The 21,416-nt window shown below is 38.4% G+C and overlaps 1 long non-coding RNA gene across 1 annotated transcript in view; it reads left to right on the top strand.

Moving 5' to 3' along the window:
- LOC148093262 (uncharacterized) overlaps nt 1–21,416 on the top strand; it is a 99,612-nt gene that overhangs the window by 5,862 nt on the left and 72,334 nt on the right. Inside the window, exons 2-3 of the long non-coding RNA XR_015714395.1 lie at nt 4,011–4,111; nt 9,084–9,144. This is a non-coding gene — a long non-coding RNA (uncharacterized LOC148093262). The remainder of the gene's footprint in view (nt 1–4,010; nt 4,112–9,083; nt 9,145–21,416) is intronic.

The following is a 21,416-nucleotide window of genomic DNA, read 5'->3' as shown; positions in this document are numbered from 1 at the left end:
TTATAAAGGCTTTGTTTAAACTGCTCAAATAAATATTTAAGTGAATAGGACTTTTGCCCAGGTCTTCGAAAGTGTGTTAGTAGAATTACTGGATTAATGACTATAAGACTCTCTAGTTTCCTCAGAGAAAGGTGATAAGGTATCTTAAACCACCTGATAATCCTTAGTAGTATATGTTATCCTTCCTCACCCAAGTGAAGAAGACACTGTGAATGGCGTAAACAACTTGCGTAGTAAATAATAAATTACCTTTTCTATAAATTATTTCTCACTAGATGAACTTTCCAGCAGCTCTATCCTATGGGGAACTCCCCCCCCCCCTTTATCTCCATTGATGCTTTATTTTCAGGCTGATTTAAGGGACACTTCTGGAATATCAAGTTATAGGCTAAAAAGAATGTGAAAAACCTTAACTTTAAATAACAGATTCAAAACTGGATAATTCAGAAGATTTGGGAGAGAAGGTACTTCTGGTTAGGAAAGAGATTCTATGCCACACTCTTCATCAAGCACTGGGTAAGGGAGCAAGAAGACATCTCTGCTGTGGCTCTCTTCAGATATCCAGGGAAGACAGTGGGAAATGCTACAAAAATGGCATTTTCTGATTATAGTGGGAAAACGAAATTCCAGAGGGGTAGAGACTAGGTAGTCAAGCCTAACCAACAAAGACAACTTTAGATGCAGTTGGTAAAATGAATCACAAAGAAGTAGTAATAAGGTGTTTTGAAATAAATGGACAGTCTAGAGAGGTTCTGCTTTCCATAGTAGAGGGAATACTTCAAGGTCATCTGGGAAGAAACTAATACTATTGATAGGATTCATGGCTTCTCACCAGGTTCCCAGAGCTAAGTGAGTGTGTAGACATCTTTAAAGGCCCTCAACAGAGTGGAGGCTGGGTGCCTCTGAAAAGGGATCCTGCTGTACAGCCAGAAGTGTATGCAGTGAATATCCTACAAAGCTTCCACAGAGGGACCTGGAGCTATTTACCCAGGGGACTGTGCCCAGGGGAAAGGGAAACCCCTAGAACTTTGGGAGCTCTTACATACTGGCTCTAATTTTACACTGATACCCAGAGACACCAAAGACTATAATCACCAAAGTAGGAGCTTATAGATGTTAGGATATCTTGGCCCAAATTCACCTAACAGTGAGTCTAGTGGGGCTTCAGGCCTATCCTGTGTTTATTTTAAAGTTCCAGAATATATGGTGGGAATACATACACATATACTTGGTAACTAGTAGAGAACTATTCTGGTTCCCTGTCCTGTGGAGTGAGAGCTATTATGAGAGGAAGAACCATCTAGAGTTCTGGAATTCTTCCTACACAAACACCGTGGAAAGTGGTAAACAATACTCCTGGAGAGATTGTGGAAATGACCACTGCCATAAAAACCTGGAGAGAAGTAGGGATAGTGATTCCTACTATACCTGCATACAGTGTTTCTGTTTGACCAGACCAAAAGGCTGATGGGCCTTGGGAAATGACAGATTAGTGCAAACATAAAAAGATTGTGATGGTAGTTGCAGCAGTATTTTTAGATATAGTATATTTTCTGGAACAAATCATCACCCCAGCACCTGAGATGCAACTATTGACCAGGGAAATGCATTCTTTTCCATCCCAATCAGTAGGAAAAATCAGAAGCAGTTTGCATTTATATAGCAGAGACAAAAGTATAGCTTTAATATATTTTATAAAACATCACATTGGTCCTTTACATTAATTATTGTATTGTTAATTGGACCTAGTGAGCAGAAAGTAAAAAATACATATGCCAGAATGTGGGAGACAAACTCTGTGATAGTTCAGGGCCCAGCCACTGTAGTGAAGGTTCGAGGGTTCATTTGTTTGGGGCATAGTAGGAAATCCCTGCTGTAGAGAGAGACCAGTGGCAGTACCTTGTACCAACCACCACAAGGGAAGAGGTACAGCGCATGATGAGACCCTTTGAATTTTGGTAATGATATATACAACATTTGGGCATACTGTATCATCCCAAGTTGTCAGTTTTGAGTGGGTCCTGGAAGAAGCATGAGCTTTTCAGCAGGTCCAGGCTGGGATGCAGGCCGACATGCCACTTGGGCCTTATGATGTAGCATATCTGAATCTTGCCTCAGGCTTATTAAGGAAAGCATGCACAAGGTGAAGGGAAACAGCCACACCTTTTGTTATTATCAAATGATTGTCCTGAAATAATATTAATTGCCAAATAATTCTAAATAATGATTACTAGTCATATGATTCAGATAGGGTTTTAGCTCGTCATATGATGCAACCAAAGTTACATATCATCAGTCAAATGGGGTGAGTTGAGGAGTGTTTCATAGAGGGACTGTTTACAAAGGTTTGGACAAACAGTATGGAAATCACTTGAAATGTTGCAGTAGCAGGGCAAAGAGAGGAAGTAGTTACTAGAACACGAAGATAGATAGGTTGTGTGGAATGGGTCATCTAAAAGGAGCTATGACCTTGTGTGGAGGGGTGACCCCACTGATGGTTTCAGCTCCATCTCTCCTCCGCCTATCTGATCTCCCATCCATGCTGCCTATTGGCCAGACCCAACTGGAAGTCAAAGGACAAGGGAGCCTATTGGTATAGTCCAAACAGATCAGCCTCCCAGGGAACAGAACACAGCGGAGAAGGGCAGAGGGTAGATTTGGAGTGTCAAATGGAGAAATCCAACCCAGCATAACAAAACAAAGTATTAAAAGTAATACTTAAGCTTAAAGTCTGCCCATGTTTTCAGTACTGGCTAACTTTTTTATTATGAGCTTGAAATTAGATTCTTGTATAAATCTGCCCAAATTTATATGATAAACAATATTATGTACTTTTATTCCGTACCTATATAAATATTAATGATTTACATCATTTTACCTGCTAATGACCTTCTGAAATCGGCTGATACTTCATCATCATCACTCATATCTTACCCACAGAGAATATGATCTGTTATGATTTTTGAATATACCCTCATTTTTATGTGACCACTGAACTGGCCTGCTGCAGATTTGCCCCAATTATTTCAGCCATCTTCACGTTTGATTCTCATCACTGTGGGTCAAATGAACTGTCTGACCATCTACTCTGATTATGAAGGGGCTTGCAGTGATAGGATTGGCAGTGCCACAGCCTGGTCATCCTGCACAGAAACAATCTTCTCAAGAATCAGTTCTTAAAAATCAGCAGAAGAGAAGAAGCTGACCCTTTCAAATTATTTTCCATTTGAATTTTCAACTACATTGCCACCAGCATTTAAAAAAACTAATATAGTAGGACAGGCGTCCTGGAATAAGTGCCCAGCATCTTTGGAAAGAGCAAGTGGGTGACAATATCCAGATCTGAAGTTCACAGCAACATTGAACTGACCATACTAGTTATCTTCAGGGAGCCCCAAACTGCACAACGTAGTTTCTGAAAGAGGCGAAGCAAGACAAAGGGAGAGCAATTTTGAAACTGAAGAGTAGCAAAATTTTATGCAAAAATATATAATACCAAAATGAAGCTTGGTGGCCCAGTTTTATTTCTAGTTATAATCATTAAAATTTCTAATAAGCTATTACCATATATTGCATTAGTTATACAATTGTCATCCTCACTCAACTTTAAGAAGGGTCTGTGATTTCTTAAATTTGGGAGGTTGGTGGTTTGTGTGTGTGTGTGTGTGTGTGTGTACAGTTATACATTTTTAGATCTAGCAGGGTTTTGTTTTGGTTTATTTTTCCTCAAAGATGGTTTATAAAGCTAGACGCTTTATTATTGTGGAAGCCTATTGATATACACTTTCTACATATAACATTTATATTATTTATTACTGATATTATACTATATATTACATATTTATAATCATAATATGTATTGTGGAGGCCACATAATCCAGTTTCCCACTGATTTAAAGAAAAATATTTCTTTAGTTTTAACTGGCAACTCTTCAAGAAAAGGTTAGGAATGGTACAGACTCTCTTAGCTGCTATTTCATCATTCTTTTTCTTTTCTTTTTGCCCAGCAGGAGCCCACTTCTTATGTTTCTCAAGCTTTTCCATCGCAGTATTCCTAACGGCAGAGAAGAGTGGAGACGTGTTTCCCAGGGGTCTGAGAGAGCTTCTGAAGGTACGGCATGGGACAGATTTCTCTTATATTTTATTTAAATTTGTTGGAACTTTGCGATCTATTTTTTATTATATATTATATATACATTTCTATTATGCTTGGTATAGTGCTTTATAGTAGCGTGTTCAATATGTATTAGTTGTTGTTGATAATGGAATCCTGGAAGGAAAAGAAGCAATGAACTTCCAATCTATTTTTCCATTTTCTTTCTGGTAGAAGGTTCTTGAGTCTGAAGGAGTGTCAACAGCAATTTACATGATTATATTAAGTGTGGATTTTTGTTTTGATTATGCTAAACTAAATATCCTTGAGTGAGCACAGTTTCCTCTGGCTACAAGTAAGAAATTACAAGTAGCTTTGATCATATTTGCCACCATGGCTGATAAAGGTCCAAGGAGGTATTGAGATAGGGAAAGGAGCTCTTTACCAGGAGTTGGAACTTTTCTCCAGACGTGTACATTGTGTTAATTTGTGTCTTTGCCACCTGTGAAACGAGAAAGGAGGTAGTACAATATGGCAGAGTGGTTTTTAAGGGCTTAAAAAAATATGGTAAATGTTATTGAAATTTAATGTTGAGGGAAAGCTCACCACGTAATGACAATGGAATGGAGCTACTGGGGCTCCTTACAACACTGGAAACCCCTGATGTTGTACAAAGAGCACTCTGGAACCAGACCAATCTTACTACTCAGGAGCTCTAGGACCTTCAAAATGATATCTCTCTGAGCCTCAATTTTCTTATCTATAAAAAGGGAACAAGAATGGTAATAGCCTCAGAGGGTTGACGTATGCATTAAATGAGATAATATATGCAAAGCTTTTAGCATAGAGCCTGTTATTTGTAAGTAGTTCCCCATGTGGTGTATACCTATGAGCTACTTTGCTCCAAACTCTACTTTCTTCTGAAAACTGCTGTTTCCTTTTCCACCTACATGGTACAGTAGGAGTGGCTATTTTATAACATGACCCAGCCCACTTGCCAATGAGTCCTTTCTCAGAATTTCTTGGACTAGGCACCAGGAAGTAAGCTGAGAGAGTCGCTCTCCTGTTAACACACCTGAAGAAGCTGTAAGAAACAAAGCCTAGGAGTTGTCAGCAGTTAGCACAGGGGCCCTGCAGTGGACAGGCCAGTCTGTGGAGAGGCAGATAAAAGAGCTGGTAAGTGGAGAGCAACAGGCAAGGGAAGACAGCAAGGAGCCTGATGGTGCTTGAGTTCCTGTTTCTGATTGTTTCTGAAACCTGATTTGATTCTTGTCTTCAGTTCTGTGGTGAACCTCAGGATCCTTATAATAAGTTTCTCTTTTTCTTAGCTAGTATGCTAGATTATGTCATGACATCTTGGTTAAGCTGGGAATTATGTTTCCTCAAGTCCATGCACAGTTGTGGATTAGAGTTGGCCAAAGAGGAGCTTCCAAGAGATTGAAGGGAAGCAAAGACCGTTATTCTTGGAAGGGAGGCCTGGTCAGATAGACTTGGTTCTTGCTCTTCTCCACACTGTCCTGCTCTTCGTTCCACTGCTCTGCTGGTCCTGCTCACCCAAAGCAGACCCAGCTCTCTCCTCCCTTCTTCCTGGATATTTGGGTGCAGGCCCACAAAGGTGGTAGCTACACAGAGGGAAGATCTTTCCATATTTCTCTCAGTGAGCTCCCTCTTCACTGTCCCACTGAAGCAGCCGGGTATAGCTGCCTCTCAGATTTCCCTGCAAGCTCCAACTTACCCACTCATACCAGTGCTTTTAGGGGACCTAGTTAGGGATTCTTTCTCATGTCCTCTGATCTTTGCTTCCTTGACTGCTCCCACATTGTGTAAGGTCTAATTCCTAGAATAAGCCTCTTATTCCCATAACGCTCTAGTGGCTCTTCGTCTCTGCAGCCTTGCTGCTACAGCTAGTTTGTGTTTCTCTCACTTGCATGCAAACCAAAATGATCTCAATCATTTTTTCTAGAACTTTTGCATTCCTTAAACAGAAAGACACAAAGGGAAATATCAAGGCCACACTTTAAAAATGTATAATGTTTTTGGAATAGAAAAATGATAAATTCTCTCACATCATCCTTTTAATTTTTTTAAATAAACAGTGGGTTGATGATAACTCACAGACATTTCATTAAAATTGTCTACTATGTCCTGAACCTCTTGAGCCAAACTGAGGAAAACATCTGTGACTTTTGCCTTTCCCAGAGCAGTCGGTAGTAACACTTTGAGAAAGGTACATTAGGAGGATACCAGGGCCTGGGGCAAAGAAGATATACCTTGAACATGGTATTGGTGACAATGACCGCTCCTTCATCACCTTAGATTCAACTAGAAAACCAGAAACACTGGGAGACACACACACACACACACACACACACACACATACACACACACAAAAAAAAAATAGAGATTTGACCTTATGCAATTGTGGGAGCTGGTTATATAGTCTCTGTGAGGCTTTGTGTTTGTCTTTGTGTTTGAGACTATAGCTCAAAATCCAATCTCCCTAAGCCTTTAGGTACCTTTTCTACAGTATACCAGGGAAGTTCTTTGGGCAAAAGAAAACTAACCTCTTTAAGCACTTTGCCTGTTTCTCTTGGCAAATAAGTCTCAATATAATTTAGACATTCTCGGTACCCAACTTAACTGGAATCTGCTCATATGTCTCCATTTCAATTTTTTAAGGTCCTAGTCATTTAGGGCATGCCAAGATATCCCTTCCAAAGTGAGGGACAAATTGTTGCATGTGACCCATATCCATTTTCTATTGCTGGGTAACGTATTACCAGAAACAGTGGATTACAACAACCCAAATTGATTTTCTCACAATTTTGATAGGTCAAATGGCTGGATTCTCTGCTCAGATATTCACTGGGCTGAAATCAAGGTGTTGGCTAGTTATCACCTAGGCTTAGCTATTTGCTGCTCTCCTCTTTCTGGAAGCTCTTTCAGAGATCCTCCTTTGTCAATGGGCACATGGAAGAGGGTGTCCTGCTAGAACAAACTTTTAAAATTTCTTCAAAGTAAATGCAAATAAACTGGGTGTGGGAGGCAGAGATGAGAGAAGTAACACACCTAGGGTGGCCAAGGAAGAAACTAATAAAATGACTCCTAAGATTATGTGGGCTGTTGGCACAGGAAGGACACATTTTAATAAAAAGCCAATAAAATTAACTGTATATCTTTTTTGGTAGCAAGTGATTGAAATATAATTTTATTTTCTTAAAGAAAATTTTTTTTTTTTTTTTAATGTAGTTAGAAAGTTCAGAAGTTCAGCTAATTTCAGGTATGGCTGCATTCAGGAAATCAAATGATTTTTCCAGGATCTTTTCCGGCCCTTCTCCCATTACTTATAATGTACAATACAATGTAAACGATGTGTTCGTAGTTCTTATACTGTATGGTTTAGGGAATAATGACAAGAAAAAAGTACAGATGTAGCTATTGTAGACCCAAATGCAGAGTACCCTTCAGCAACAGCATAACATTTTTTTCAAATATTTTTGATTCATGGTTGAACACATATTCAGAATCTATAGATGTGAAGAACTGACTGTACTATGAATCACCATTTTGCCCATGAAGTCTTGCATCAATGGTATTGCTAGCTGTAAAAGAAAAGCATATAAAACTGTTCTTTCTTTTAGGGGAAAATAATCAAAACTACATTTTCTTTTAAAGAATGGAAATTAACTTAATTAAATTCTCGCTAGCCAAATTTTGATGGCTAGGAAAAGTCATATGACATATGTATCTTTTCTTTCCCTCCCTCCCTCCCTCCCTTTCCCTCCCTCCCTCCCTCCCATCCTTTTTCATCTTTTGCCAGTGCTTATTATACCCAAAGAACAAAGGGGAAAGAAATAAAACTATATAGTTTACTTTATCACTTATTAAATATATTTTTTTGCCTCTTAAGTACTTTTTGAAACATTGTTCAGATAACTGGAAAAGTTATAAAAAAGGGATTATTATGAAAACATATGAATTTTAAAAATTATATCAGTTTATGTCAATGACTTATCAGAAACCTTACAAAACTATTCTTAAAAGGTAAATTATATTAAAAACAATGAAAAGCTCTATATGTAATTATAACTTAAGAGAGCCCCTCCACTGTTCCTTTTCCTGGTAGTGTATCTTATAAAAGCCTAAACACAAGGCATTCTTTTATTTTAGTTGTAATGTTGGCCATTCACACAAATAAGCTGAATATAACAGTAAGTACCACCAGGTTGCGCTGCTGTTCCACAGTGGAGGCGAAGGGCCAGTGTCTGTGCGGAAATCTCAGAGGTCTCAGTTAACCATATTATTTCTGTTTTTGAAGCAAAGAGTGTGTGGAGACAAATATTTAAAAGGAAAAAGAAGAGATTTTTTGAAAATAAAGACTTCCAAATTCACTATGATTTAAAAATTGTTATTCGGCAAATAATGACTTTGTCTGAGAACATTTAGTTCCTTCTAGAAAGATTGCATTTAACTCAGTTCTCTCAGTTAAAACTACTTTCTGATGGCAACAAACAAAAAGACAGAAACAAAAACTCCATTGAAAGTTTTGTTTCCTATATTCTCTTGTTGATGACGGAGAAGGCTATTTTTTAAAATACCAAGGTAAAGTATATTTTACTTAAAATTATAGTAGTTATCTTTGATGTGAATCGGGCTTCAGAAAATATAAGAACATTTCAACTACAAAACAACATTTTTTGTTTTGAGTAAAGCCCTTTTTTCTTTTCTGCTCTTGTTTTCCCCAAATGTCAATATTGATGAACCAGGGGTTGTGGGAAATTACCTAGAGTTGCAAGGGGCCAGAGTTTGCCCTCTCATGCCCCTGGAGAGCTGAGTGTGAGTGCCACAGGGCAGTGCTTGGCCGGAAGGACCCAACCCCTTCTTCCTTTGTGCCCTGTGGTATGTATGCCCTTTGAAGTGAAAGAAAATTCTTTATTCAGCTCTGCTTTATAAGATGTCAACGTGCACACATTTCTGTATATCCTTTTAGCATACAGACAGATGTGGATTTGCAGAAAACCAAACCAAACAAAAAAGCCAGAATTATGCAGGTAAGTTTGAGATTTTTGAGATAACATATTCTCAAGTCTAAATTTCAGGATAAGACCATTTCTTGGGTCATATCACTGTCAGAACATTAGTTACTTCAGGTTTAACCTGTTTTAACCTGTTTTAGGATTTGGGTGGTATTAGTGCTTCGCAGTGGTAGAGGCAGAGACAATGAGAATGAAACCCTCACAGAAATAAGGTATGAATATTAATAAAATATGGCACTTATATTTATTTTGAAAATGAATTGTTATTCATCAAGATGATAAAAATTCATTATTTAACCCAGGTGGCTTATTTTTATTTGTCAGTCATTAGGAGCTGAATAAGAAAATAAAAGCCCAAAATGATCAAGCTTTACTAGGCAGAATAAACTGGGAGATAAACTGGAAAATCAGGGTCATTAACAAATAAAAAAACAAACAAACCCAGAAGTACTCTTAAAAACAAAAGTCACCAGTAAAATATGTCTTAAGGTCAAATGAAATGCCCTGACATTTAATCACAATTTCCTCTTGCATTTTGTTTGAAGGATCTCCTCTTTAGTCTTTTCTAGTTTAACTCTTTAATCTATTGCCCCCCAGAGATAATTATGGTTCCTAGTGACTTTAAACTAAAGTTCACGATTTTTAAACTTTTGTTCTATTTACCTCAGCAATACTTTATTTATCTTGCATTATTTTTATATGTCCTACCCAAACACTTAACTGGCTCAAGCACTTAGCTGGTTTCCAAAAATTCATAGAACATTTTATTTTTCCAGATCAGGAGGTAACTGCATTATTTCATTTTGGAGAAAAGTATGACAGAAGAATTATTGAGATTAATGAAAAATAATAATTAGGGAGTATGATAATACCAGTTTTTTTGGGGGGGAAAAAGGGTTCTCTATGGGAAGATACTTTTATTTTATTTTCCAAACACATGGCTGTGGCCTTTGGTTTTTTAAATTCTGAATGCATTTCTCCCACTGGCCAATGGTGGGCCAGTGTTCTGCTGTTTAAACTTCCTGAGCCTTGGTTTCTTCATCCATAAAAGGGAATAAAAATATTTAGCTCAAAGATGTTGAGAGAATTAAATTAGTAACATGTTCAGGTCTTGTATACAATAGATGCCCAACGGGTGATTTCCTTCTTTTTTCGTCATTGACAGGAAGACAAAAAACAAAACATATTTACCTATATTAAATACCTCTATGTGGGCAGAATGCAAAACTTGTTGAAACTAATTTGTACAGTGCCTAACATTTCAGTATATGCCAGCCTTCCAAACTACTCATAGATATGCTTAATGAAATAAACTTTGGAAATAAGACTTTGAAACTAAAAGTATAAATTCTAGTGTGCAGAGTTAGTATTTTGATATTTTGTTAATATTTATATGTACATTTAATATACATTTATCTTTTGTGCCTAGTACATACATTGACTTTCAGAGTGTATGTAAATGTGAATGTTTTAAGTTTGTTTTGGGAAAGAATCACTAAAGCATAGTTTATGAAGGTATTTCAGGTTTTACTCTTCTATTCACTCCCAAAACTGAATTGTTAAGTAAAATTTTATCCAATAGCAAGCTGAAAAATAGCCAACTCCCCTTATCTAATAACCAATAAAATGGGGTGTCTGTGAAAATGAAACAAGAGGAGCACTGCCTCTTCTTTAAAAAATTCTATGTATTCCAGTGAAACTTATCCTTTTCAGATGAGTTGCTTTGAAGGTCTAGACTCTTCTTTCAACCATACTGCTATTGTTCTAAATATTTTAGGAACTTTGTTTAGAATTACCTTTGGGACTACTTAAGGAATATGGAAGAAAAAGCTAGTCTTATTCTACTGTAGCCACCTCTTATTTAGGCTAAAGCAGTTCTATCCAGTTAATTACCATCTGCCTTATTGAATTACTTGGTCGTTTCCAACAATAAAACTTATACTGATAAGAAAAAGATTTTTTTTTAACCATTGGGCTGACGGACCTCACAAAAAAATAAATGCTGCTATTTAAAAAGAATCATTGTGAATTTTTAACCAGAGTCACTGTGTTTTGATTCCAAAACCTTCTGAACAGAAGGAGAAATATATACAGGCCTTGTGCTCAGACCAGGCCTGTCATCTTCCTTTTGCCCTCACCTGGATTTGTTTAGTGAGTTGCTGAAACTTTCCACCAAGCTGGCCATCAGGGAATAAAATTATAAAGACTATGTGGTCCATATTTTGAAACAGAAGCAGGAAAACAAGAAGTCATTTGAGGATGAATTCAGACTTTGATCTTAGCATAAATACAAATAGTAACAGGATAGAAATAAAGACTAAATATTTGCAGACTATTTGTGTTTAATTATTAATAAAAATGGGAGATTGGTAAAAATGGAAGAAGAAAAAAATAATGCCTCTGCTTAGGATTGTATGGTAGACCAAATAACGCTGTGGTAGTTGGCAGCACATAAAATCTGTGACACTGCAGTGGGGCCTCCAGTCCGTCAGCATTTTAAAAGGACTCCTGAGGCCCTGAGCCCTTCTGGCATGACATTCTCAGACCCTTCAGCCTGGGGGGCTGCCAAAGTGCTCATTTCCCACAAAACTTCAGCAGACTCATTGTGGTCTGGGCTGGCTATCTACGTGGCACGTTCCCAATAAAGCTGTGTATTCTTTCACATTGCCCCTACTGTAGAGCTCAGTGTCTCAGCAAACCTGAGATGCTGATAGCTCAGGCAGGACCTTTGGCTCACATTTGATTAGAGATGTTTGTCTTCTTTTGGAAATGCTTTTAAAACTTGAAGTGGTATCCATTTTCTTCCCTTATAAATACTGTCTCTTCTTAAAGCCCATGAACAATTTACTTTGCTGTCAGAGATATACTTGCTTTCATTTTCATCAAGACCTCAAGTACCAGGGGACAGATATCCTTGTGCCCCTCAGGGCTGTATGACCTTATGACCCCCATGATCTTGCCAGGTCACATTCAGGGAAGGAAGGCCTCTCCAATGAGGTAAATGGCTCCCCTGAAGTGTCCTCACATTCTCACCCTGGCCTGATGCCAGCTGTGTTTGGCTGCCTTAAACCTCCAAGGAAAGAAATAATAACTTAGAGCAGAATATCTGGGGCAGATGAATTACAGATGAGTTCCCCAAATTTTAGTAAAACAACTAAGTAGCAGGTTGGTGTGGTTTTAGAGATATCTCAAAATGATTATATCACAGCAACCAATGAATGCATCAGTAATTGGAACAACAAATCGATGTTTCTCTCTACCCCCCCAAAACTAATAAATAATTTTTTTAAAAAGTAAAAAAAAGCGTATATCACAAAATGTATTCTACTTTCTGTATTTACCTTCCGTTAGCTAAGTAGACTAACGTTCTTCCTTAGCTAAGTGAAGGAAGCCAGACACTAAAGGCCACATAGTGTATGATTCTACTTATATGAAATATCCAGACTAGGCAAATACACAGAGACAGAAAACAGATTAGCAGTTGCTTGGGTGTGTGGGAGAGGAGTAGGGAGTGACTATTTAATGGTACAGAGTTTCCTTTTGGGGTGTTGAAAAGTTCTGGAACTAGATAGTGGTGGTGATTGTGCAAGGTACTTAATCCCACTGAAATGTACATTTTAAAATTAGTAAAATGATAAATTTCAGACTGTATGTATTTTACCACAATAAAAATGTTTTTCTTCTTTAAGTAAAATGTTATTTAAATGCAATAAAGAGAATAATTGTTAAACAATTTGCTCTCATCAATATCTTAGTAGTTTGTGGGGGGGGAACATTCTCACCCCCATGTGATTGCACGGAGAAAAACAAACACTCCCAACTACACATTCATTTTCTATAGTTGTACTTTTCAGCAAATATTAGGGTCCAGTGATTTTTGGTATTTATTTGACTGTGGGGAAATGCTATTAGTTTGAATTTGTGCTTCAAAGAAGAAACTTCACAAGTCACTCTCCACATTTTGTTGAATTATAAAGAAGCATATCTGTTTTTATGAGATCAAACTGATGGTTGCCAGAGGGGAGGGGGTGGGGATGGTGGTGAAAAAGGTGAAGAGGAATATAAGTCAATAATATTGTGAAAGTTTCCATGGTGACAGATGATTGCTAGACTTAGTGAGGTGATCCCATTGTGAAGTATATAAACATTGAGTCACTATATTGCACATCTGAAACTAATATTGTATATTAATTATATTATATACAATATAATATTGTATTGTATAATATAATTTTACTTAAAGAAAAAGAACAGAAAAAGCATATCTGACAGAGACTTCCTTTTGTGAGCTCACTGGCAGTGCAGGGGGCAGTTTGGCCCTTGCAGTCTTGCGCTCACTTCTCTTTCTAGGTTTATCTCCTCCTAATCCTCTCCCTTTCTCCCTCTCCTTATCTCCCTCCCCCACCCTACACCACCCCTTCGCTACAGGATTGAACTACTTCCTCCCCATTCCCAGAACCCTGGGGACCTTTGAAGAGTCCATGCTTTGCACAAGCAATTCCTTGGCCTGGGAGTTCCTCTTGCATTCTTCATTCAGCACAATTCCCTCAACCTCCAAACACCCCATGACAATTTATGAGCTATAAGAAACCTTAGAAATCACATTACATTGACCATAAATTAATATTAAAAACAATTCTTGGGAGAATCTAACTTGGCTTTCTTTTTTTAATTAAAATTTTTAATGGTTGACATTGCAGGAGTCTCCATCCCCACCCCCACTTTGCCCACCTCGACCCTCCTCCGCCTCTCCCTTCCTTGGCCTTTACCAAATTATTGTCCATGTCCATTGGGTATGCATATATGTTCTCTAGCTAATCCCTTCACCTTCTTTATCCAGTCACCCACACCCCTCCCCTCTGTCATCTGCCAGTCTGTTCCATGTATCCATGCTTCTGCTTCCATTTTGTTCATCAGTTTATTTTGTTCATTAGATTCCACATATTAGTGAGATCATATGGTATTTATCTTTCTCTTACTGGCATATTTCATTTAGCCTAATACTCTCCAGGTCCATCCATGCTGTTGCAAATGGTAAGAGTTCCTTTTTTACAGCCCTATAATAGTCCATTGTGCAATGTACCACAACTTTTTTAGCCACTCAGCTGCTGATGGGCACTTGGGCTGTTTCCAGATCTTGGCTATTGTAAATAATGCTGCCATGAACATAGGGGTGCATATACTCTTTCTCATTGGTGTTTGGAGATTCTGAGGATATATTCCCAAAAGTGGGATCACTGGGTCATAAGGCAGCTCCATTTTTCCTTTTTTGAGGAAATTCCATACTGTTTTCCATAGTGGCTGCACCAGTCTGCATTCCCACCAGCAGTGTACCAGGGTTCCCCTTTCTCCACACCCTCGCCAGCACTTATTGTTGATTTATCGATGGCAACCATTCTGGCAGGTGTGAGGCGATACCTCATTGTAGTTTTCATTTGCATCTCTCTGATGATTAGTGACATTGGGCAACTTTTCATATGTCTCTTGTCCATCTGTATGTCCTCTTTGGAGAAGTGTCTATTCAGGTCCTTTGCCCATTTTTTAATTGGACTGTTTGTCTTCCTGGTATTGAGTTGTAAAAATTCTTTATATATTTTGGAAATTAACCCCTTATCAGATGTATCATTGGCGAATATGTTCTACCATGCAGTGGATTCTATTTTTATTTTGTTGGTGGTTCCTTTTGCTGTGCAGGCGCTTTTTAACTTGATGTAGTCTCATTTGTTTATCTTTTCCTGAGCTTCCCTTGCCCTGGGAGACATATCGGCAACAATATTGCTGCAAGGGATGTCTGAGATTTTACTGCCTATGTAATTTGGCTTTCTTGTTGTGTCTTTTCTTCAGATAGAAAAAATGCATCTGAACTCTTAACTCAGTAGAAAAATATACACAAAAGCATTCTTTAAGCACAGTTTTTTTGAGGGTGATGGACTTGGAGGACTCTTGCTCTGTTGTTTGAAGCCCAGGGAAAGAATCAGGAACTCCCAAGTCCTGCTCACAGGCCTGAGCAGTCGTCTCTGTAAGCTACAAAGCGATCCTCAGAATGTGCATTCTCCTGACTCAGCTGAGTTCTCCCGACTCAGTGTGGTCTGGCAAGGGAAATGGTGGAGAAGAAAAAAAAAGCCCATTACTTGTGCTATTATTATCTACCTCTGGGTTAAACTGACCAGTGAGATCAAAGCAGTGTGTTTGTTCAACTAGTTTATTTTTTAGTGAAGCATTTGTTTGTTTTGCTTTAAGGTAGTTTCTTTGGAAGAATTAAGGGCAAAGCAGAGTGGAAAATAATTGTTTCTTTCATGTAATTCTATAACTACAAGTTTGTTACAGTCTTTTGGTTCCCAAAAAGAGGTTTGTACTCATGTGTCCTTGTGTGTGTGAGAGAGAGATCATTGAAACATATTCCTCTTACCAGGAAAGATATTTTTGCTCTGTATATTGAAAGTCAGTGTTGCTAAATCCACCAAAGGCCATCTGCTTGCTAAAAAAAGTCAGAGTAAAAGAAAAATATTTAATTTATTAAAAAATTGGCTGCAAAGTTAACAGTGTATTAACAGTGGTTGTCTCTGGTATTTTAATTTTTATCTGAATTTTTCTCTCTCTTTTTTACTCCCCCTAATGAACAAGTGCTATTTAAAAAAAAAAAAACCTTTATTGATTTCAGAGAGGAAAGGAAAGGGAAAGAGAGAGATAGAAACATCAGTGATGAGAGAGTCATTGATCGGCTGCAACCGGCAACCCGGGCAAGTTCCCTGACCGGGAATCGAACCCCGATCTCCCGGATCCTAGGTCGATGCTCAACCGCTGAGTCACACCCAGCTTGGCACAAGTGCTATTTTTATAAACAAAAAAAAAAAAATTAAAAAATTTACCAAACAAAACATTTTATTTTAAGCAAATCTACTTTAGTGAACAGTGACACAATGAAACCTTATGGGAAAACCATGAAGAACAAGTTTGTGTTTGAGAAGATACCTCTCACACATCCATTTTCACAGAGCTGCTGCCCAAGAATGGTGAAAATTTAGACCCCCTTGACTAAAGTTATATCTCACCTCAGTGTTAGATGAGACTTTGTTAGCACATTTAGAATATTATTCATTGTATTACTTTATTTCTTTACATAACTTCTTAGAAACTAAATATCATATTACGTAAATGGGACTTAGTTTGCAAATTATTTTCCTTATTAGGAAAGACCCAGTTTCCTTAAAAAATAAAGCAGTTACCAGGAAAAATCAGAATATATTATTCCTTAGATTACTGTGACATAATCCTTCTCCTTGCTTTGGCTCGTTTATATAGAAATGTCTAGGTTTCTGGGATTTCTGATAACTTCATAAATTTTATTGCATACCAGATTTCTGATATGCAATAAAACAACAGTGACATGTGATTGCAACAACAATAACATGTGCTTAGGGTTTTATAACTTACAGAGCACTTGTATACATATTCTTGAATGATCCACAATATCATTATATCCAGATAAGGAAACTGATTCTGAATGGTCAAGAGGCTGACCCATTGTCTGTACCACATGACATACTGGAAAAAGATTGTGTACTTTAAAAATAGACTTGGTTTCAAAACCAACACCATAATGTACTAACTGGCCAGCAAACCACTTATCCACTCAGAGACCCATTTTCTTCCTCTTTCCTAATGGTGTCTTGAAATAATGAAGGTAAAGTGCCTGGTACACAGTAGGTTGTCAATAAATGTTAGTTCCCTTCTCTTTCTCTTTTACACACTGGATCCTGGGTTCAGAGTATCATTTAAGAGATGGAGTCCATGGTTATGGACTGCCTGCTCTCTCTATGGTTTCTTATTTATTGTACTTGGGCATTTTCATGTTCTTGTAGAGCCAGACTGCAGATGCACGAGAGCTGAGGTGTCCGCTCTCAGAACCTTGCACAGTGCCTCACACTAAGTAGGCCCTCAGTATCTATTTGTTGTGTGAATTATTGAACTATTGAATGAACCCACACATTTGGCTCGTGGACACAGCACATGAAACACCCTAGGGTACCTGTTGCACTTAGGTGTTTGCTCGGGTTGACTTAGTTGCACAGTGGCCTGTGAAGTCCACCCTGTGCCTTTGCAGTGGAGACCAGATAATTCCTCCTCTCCCTTCCATCTCCATTGTTTTGAATCTCTGATACTGGTGACAACAACCCTCTTCCCTGTGCCCCAGGGATGGTAGTCCCTGATACACAGAGCCCCAGCCTAGGTGGCAGAGGGGAGACATGAATAACCTCCATCAGAACAGGCATGAACATGGACTATACAAATAGGAGTTTCTTCATCCAGGCCTGTTTCTCCTTGTGAGCACTGAGGAAAGGAGAACTTTTGAAATCAAAGAGAGCCTTGTGAAGGAGTTCTGAATCTGGGGGATGAGAATGCAAATGGAAAAAATAATATTTTTATTTTCACCCACTCTCAACGGAAAATTAGCATTTCCTTCAATTATGAATATAGGTAACACATCACAATAGCGTTAGCAGTGCCTGTGATTTTGTCACCAAAAGAAATCACAGCTATTTCACATTATATTACAGTTATAGGCAGATCTCTCAAAACATCACCTACACTCATCACTACTTTGAAATTATGCTAGTTGTTTGACCTGCCACCAGATTTTGTTATTTCATGTGTCAATACAGGAGACATATATTGCCTTATCACAAATTTGTTTTAAAAAATATTCCAATAATGGTACTTTAATATAATTGGTGTTCTTAAAATTCTATGAATTTTAAAAATGCATTTGAGAATATTATTCATTAGACTTCAAAAGGAGTCCATGCTCTGAAAATAGTTAGGGGTGCCTGCTACTGTTTGAATGTTTGTTTGACCTTCTAATTCATGTGTTGAAGCCCTAATTCCCAATGTGATGGTATCTGGAGGTGGGGCTTTTGGAAGGTAATTAGGTTTAGATGAGGCCTTGAGGATGGAATATCCATGATGGAATTAGTAACTTTATAAGAAAAGGAAGACAGCCCTCTCCCTCTCTGTCTGTCTGTCTGTCTCTCTCCCATTTGAAGAAGGTATGGCACGAAGGTGGCCAGGAAACAACTTTCACGAGACACAGAGTCTGTAGGCACCTTGATCTTGGACTTCCCAGCCTCCAGAATCATGAGAGACAAATGTTTGTGGCTTTAAGCACCCAGTCTGTGGTCTTTTGTTGTAGAAGCCTGAGCTGACTAAGCCCCTGTACAAGGACAGCCTTGCACTGAGAACTAGTCACAGAGGTGGAATTGGTGATACTGCATTCACTGAACAAAATGCCCTTTATTCAGGTTTTTCACAACATTGTTGTAGGACTGCTGAGCAATCTAACGTCAGAATTGTTCCCAGCTAGCTCTTTGACCCATATCCCACTCAGATAGTCATAAGATATGAGAATTAATAGGTTAGACTATTAAATTATTTAAGATAACAAATTAAAGTGCTTTCTTGGGAGCATGACTTTAGAAAAACTTAACCAACTCATTGACTCAGAGGCCTTGGCGTCTTGACAGCTATTTCCCTCTTTGGTAAAGACTCTAAAGACACATCAAATGGCTCAGTGTCTCACTTTTTAAAATGTGCTGTGTATTTGTGGGGAGGGATGGTTTTTCCTTTAAATGTCATTTTGTTTATTTTTTCTCCACATATAAACATTTTTCTTTGGAGAGATCAAAAGATATAAATTATTATTGATTTATTTATATTGAGTGCTTTTATTTTGCCTTGTATGCATGCTGAGTGCTCACAGAAAGTATTAGATTAATGAGTCTGGAGACTAACATCTTCTGTTTATCTACTTATTTGGGAAACAGAAGATCTCTAAGTCACTCAGTGTAAACTTGACTGTACTGTGTAGTTAATTGCCTCAAACTTTATCCAGGAAGCTCCAGCTTTATCCATGCATCCATCATAGGGCCATAAAAACACTATCACTCTAAATCATTGTATAAGGAGGTTCTTCCTTCTTTTCCCTTCATTCTTTTCCCCTCTCCCCTGGTATTACCAGGACGCCACAGACTGGTATTCTGTGACTTTCCTTTTCCCTTTTGCATCCCAAATATTTAAGGTGGCCATAACTATCTCTTCTCTAGCCCTTCCTAAATTCACTTTCTTCTTCCTCTTTATGTCTTCTCTTAGGCCCTAATACCTATTTTGCTCTATGTTAGTGGTACCTTAGTTCAATTACTTCCTGAACTAAGCAGAAAAGTGGGTAAGTGGATTTCCAGTAATATTCTGTGAAGCTGAGTAATCTGATACAGGAGGGGTTGACAGACCTGGGTCCTGTCAGCTGCCCTTCTACCAGAACAGCTTTTATGTATTATATTTTTCTGAATACTCCTAATAAAATTTCATTTGAGCAAAGGGTTCTAAGTTTAGAAACCACTGAACTAGAGGATTCTCTTGGCATGGTTTAACACTATACTTTGGCTGTGGTACATGCTAGGGGAAGACTTTGATAGTCTAGTTATCCAATGATGTAAACCATGATAAGTGTGTAGTAGTAGCTGCTCTCTTGTCCCCTAAATCCACATGCCCTATGGCCAAAAAGACAGAGCTATGTGGTTAGTTACTTGTCTTAGAAGACTGTACTGTGTTGAAATATCCCTACAAATCCATGTCCACCTGGAGCCTCAGAGTGGAAAGAGATTTTTGCAGATGTAATCCAGTTAAGATGAGGCCACACTGGATTAGATTGGGCCCTAATCCAATAACTGGTGTCCTTAGAAGAAGAGGGAAATTTGGACCCAGACATACATATACATACAAAGAGGAGAACCATGTGAAGACAGAGGCAGAGATTGAAGTGATAGATCTACAAGTCAAAGGATGTTAAGTATTGTCTGCAACCACCAGAAGCTAGGAGAGAGGCATGAAATGCTTTCTGTTTTAGAGAGTCCAGAAGGACACAACCTTGCAGGCACCTTGATTTTGGACTTTTAGCATCTAGATAAATATTTGTAGTTTTAAGCCACCCAGTTTGTGGTACTTTATTGTGGCAGCCATAGGAAACAAATACAGAACCTATAACTATTCCTTCCTACTCCCTTGTTCCTCTTCACGATACCCTTCCATTTTCTCTATAAGTCTAATATCTCATGCAGTCCCTCCCCTGCCCTCTATTAGGATTTCTTCTAGGTTATTTAAGCTTTGGCCTGGGTCTGTCAGTTTCCTCTCTAAGGGGCCTTGCATTTGAAGTCTCATTTCCATTGAGGGAAGGTCATTTCTGGCATCACCAAGCTGTGGGACAAGGACATTGTTTAGTTATGAGACTCTCTGGTGCCTTTATGAAATTGCCTGCTAGAAGTAGACTCTTTACTCCTTTATTAGGCTGGTTTCAGTAGTGAAAGGCCCTGAATAAAGAGCCAGAGGATTGAGTTTGAAAAACTTGTGCTTTGCCTAGCCAGCATGGTTCAGCGGTTGAGCATCAGCCTATGATCCGGGATCACGGGAGATCGCTGTTTGATTTCTGGTCAAGGTACACACCTGGGTTGTGGGCTTGACCCCCAGTAGGGGGCATGCAGGAGGCAGCTGAGCAATGACTCTCTCATCATTGATGTTTCTGTCTTTCTTCCCCTCTCCCTTCCTCACTCTGAAATCAATAAAGACATATTAAAAAGCAAGCAACAACAACAACAAAAACTTGTGCATTTAGTTATTTCTTAGGTTCTGTGGAAGTATTAAGAACAAGAGGAATGAACAACGCTGGGAACATTCCTTAAATAATAAAGGAATGGGAGCTGACAGATAACTCCTCCAGCTTCCAGTTCTTGGGGAAAGTAATTCTGAGGTGCATTTACATGATTCCTCTGAGAATCAACATTGGGATTGAGCCCTAATTGTCCACCAGTGAAATTTTTACTCTTAATTGACTTTTCCTCCCTTTCCCTTCTCTCTCCCATTCCTTTATTCTGCTTTCTGAGAGCATTTCCCAGATAAACTACTTACACTTGCACTCAAGTCTGTGTGTAAGACGGGTATGAATGGTGGTTCTAGAAAGCAGACAGCCAGGCTGGGATTGGTTAGTAGGACTGGATCACTCAATAGACAGATTACAACAAAAACTTTATTGTTGGTTGTTGTAGCATCACAATAATTAAAAATTTCTGGGAAAGTCTCTGCTAGGTCAATGGGGAGTCCCAGAGGAGAGAGATTTCCCCTGGAGGAGTTCCATGATGGACAGGAATAGAACACCTTTTAGAATGCTATCGTAGTGGAACCATGAAAGCCTAACAATGAGAGTATCAAATACCTATGTGATTGGAACTGCCTATCATAAC

Source organism: Miniopterus natalensis, chromosome 4 (genome assembly GCF_054644295.1).
Source record: "Miniopterus natalensis isolate mMinNat1 chromosome 4, mMinNat1.hap1, whole genome shotgun sequence".
Taxonomy (NCBI): domain Eukaryota; kingdom Metazoa; phylum Chordata; class Mammalia; order Chiroptera; family Miniopteridae; genus Miniopterus; species Miniopterus natalensis.
The sequence above is the reverse complement of the archived record's forward strand: the minus strand, read 5'-3'. Positions and strand labels throughout refer to the sequence as shown.